Genomic DNA, 2,876 nt, shown 5'->3' on the forward strand with positions numbered 1-2,876 from the left:
TTTTAGTAGAGACGGAGTTTCACCATGTTGGCCAGGCTGGTCTCAAACTCCTGACCTCAGGTAATCCGCCTGCCTCAGCCTCCCAAACTGCTGGAATTACACTTTTCACTCTATTGATAGTATCCTTTGATGCACAAACATTTTTAATTTTCAAGAAGTCCAATTTGTCTAATTTTTTTGTTGCCTGTACTTTTGGTGCCATATTCAAAAACTCATTGTCAAATCCAATGTCATGAAGTTTTTCTCCTATGTTTTCTTCTACTGCCTCTTCACTTTTTCCTGTGTGGGTCCACCTCAGGCCCAGATTCCTGGCCTCCCACAGACCTTTAAGAACGAAGGCTCCCAGGCACCTTCACACACCCCAGACAGAACGAGTGAGGGGTGGCAGAGTGGGGCCCGGGCGGCAGTGGCCTCTGTCCTGCCTGTATCTTCTGCCGGTCCTTGGGGCTGACCAGGACAGGGAAGATGGCGGCCCCTCCATGCTGGCCCTGGATCCCCTGGCAGCCCCTGGCTCCTGACACTTTCCAGTGACCTCAGACAACACAATTGAGAGTCAGCGCATTTGAATTCCAAACCCCATCCTGTGTGTGTCAGGTGGATAGCGACATTTGCCGTATGTGGGTTGTTGTCTGGGTTTAATGAGAACATGGGAAATAGTATCAGTTCTTCTTCCGGCAATGGCATTTAGACATTTCCCTCTGTGAACCCTTTCCTGCCCTGCGCACACAGAATACCCCTTCCTCTGTCTCCCACCTACTCCCTCCTGACCATCCCGGAGTCCCTGGGAGCTTTGTGGCACCCCCACAGCCCACACAAGGCTAAGCCTTCCTTTCTCTCCTCCGAGCCCTGCCAGCATTGCACTGACTTCCACGCAGGCCCAGAACTGTGAAGGCTCGTTGGCATGCACGGACGTTGTGTGCCGAGCTCCTGGAAATGCAGACTCCTCAACTCTGGCAAGTGCCCTGAGTAGATTCTGGAGGGGCCAGGAGTGTATTTTCACAAGCTCTCACCGTGGTTAGGTGCTGTGGCTGAAGAGCCTGAGATGTGCTGTTTTAACCACCTGGATCTTGACCCCCTTACTGCAGTGAACTTTGTCCTGGCCCAACCACCTCTTTCCCCTGCCACATGGAGGACTTTGCCACCTCCTCCAATGGCTCCACCTCCAGCATCTGCCTTAAAAATGCCTCTCATGCAGCGACCTGCCATCCTGCGGGTTCTCCCCTTGCTTACTGCCATGATCCCCACCTCATGGCCACATCCAGCCCCTGAGCCTTCGGTTTTTCCAGTTCAGCAAGAAGAGATCCTGGACCCCTCTGTGGGACCCCTACTCCTTTCTTAGGGGGGCATACCAGGCTTCTTGAAGCTTTGCTTCCTGAAGGGTGGTCCTGTGTTGTCTCCATCAGATCCAGCTGAAGAGCTTTGTTGGAAAGCCAGTCCTTAGTCAGTGTAGCCTCATGCCTATAAGACCAGCGCTTTGGGGGCCGAGGTGGGAGGATCACTTGAGCTCAGGAGTTTGAGACCAGCCCTGGCATCATAGGGAGATCCCTATCTCTAGAAAAATAATAAAAAATAGTAGCCGGGCATGGTGGTGTGCCTCCGCAGTCCCACCTACTCAGGAGGCTGAGGCAGGAGGATCCCTTGAGCCCAATGCAAGGCTACAGTGAGCTATGATTGCACCACTGCACTCCAGCCTGGGTGACACAGCAAGACCCAATCTCAAAAAAAAAAAGGAAAGGCAGTCCTGTCACCTCCCAGACCAGACCACCTGGCCTATCTTGGTGGGGCCTGGGGCTGCTGTGTGCAGCAATGTTGGGTGTTCCTGCTCGGGCTGTCCCAGAAGCCTGACCTGAAAGAGCAGCCCGGGCTGGAGGGACGGCCCAGTATGAGCCTGGCCGATGCCGGCTGGAGAGGAGAGAGGCATTTCCAGGTCAGAGGGAGGCTCCTCTCGTTTTCCACACGGCCAGTTCCAGGCTCGTGTGGGCCGGTGGGGCTCCCAGCTCGTTTAGCTGTCTGGTGAGGAAAGCACAGCCCATAAGGAGAGGGTGCCCAGCTTGAACCTGCACCCAGGGTCAGCCAGTCAACATCTGAAGATAACCGGCTCCACGGGTGCCCACAAGCTCTCCAAAGTCCCAACGCCAGTCTGCCTTCACGGATGTCCGAAGCGCTTTATCACTGGTGAGCTCAGTGCTGTTGAGAGCTCTGTGGCCCCTGCTCTGCCTGAATAAGGGAGGAGCAGCAACCCCGCCCTGGAGACGCTGAAAGCCCTTGGGTCTGCGCCTGCCCCCACCACAAGGGAGCCGTCCCCTGAAGCCATGAGCTTGATGCTGGGCTATCCGGGGAGTAAAGCTTCCGGTCTCGCCTCAAGCTCAGTGCCTGCAGAGTAAGGGAAGGGTGGGCGTTCTAGAACTTTCTGGAAGGGAGGAAGGAGGGCAGTCTGACTGGCTCCCTGCTCGTTGAGTTGTTTGTGGTTAGGGAAGTTGCCTGTGGGCTGATGAAGAAACTTGTTGTGGCCCTGCCGTGGGGCACCATGCCCAGCTCCTCCCGCCTCCAGAGATGAGCACCCTCTGAAGAGCCCGGAGGGGCTGACGCCAGCCCGCTGTGTCTGCCTCCTCTCCACAGAAGTCATTTCCTGTTTTTCCCTTAAGTTAGCTTGAGCGACTTCTGGTTCTTGACACTGAGGTGTGTTTCTGATGGAAACGCCACCGGCTTGTACTCCTGGTCCCCCATGCCAGGCAGGCTTTCCTGGGTGCAGCCATCCACCCTGCATTGTGGCATCTTCTGGCCCCTCCTCCTCCTCAGCACCCACCCACGCTGGCTTTCCTGAGAAGCCAGAAGCTGCCGGGCAGGATTCCTTAGGCCTGAATGGTCGGGGGGGG

Source organism: Rhinopithecus bieti, unplaced genomic scaffold, assembly GCF_001698545.2.
Source record: "Rhinopithecus bieti isolate Rb0 unplaced genomic scaffold, ASM169854v2 scaffold_8690, whole genome shotgun sequence".
In the NCBI taxonomy this organism is placed as follows: Eukaryota; Metazoa; Chordata; class Mammalia; order Primates; family Cercopithecidae; genus Rhinopithecus; species Rhinopithecus bieti.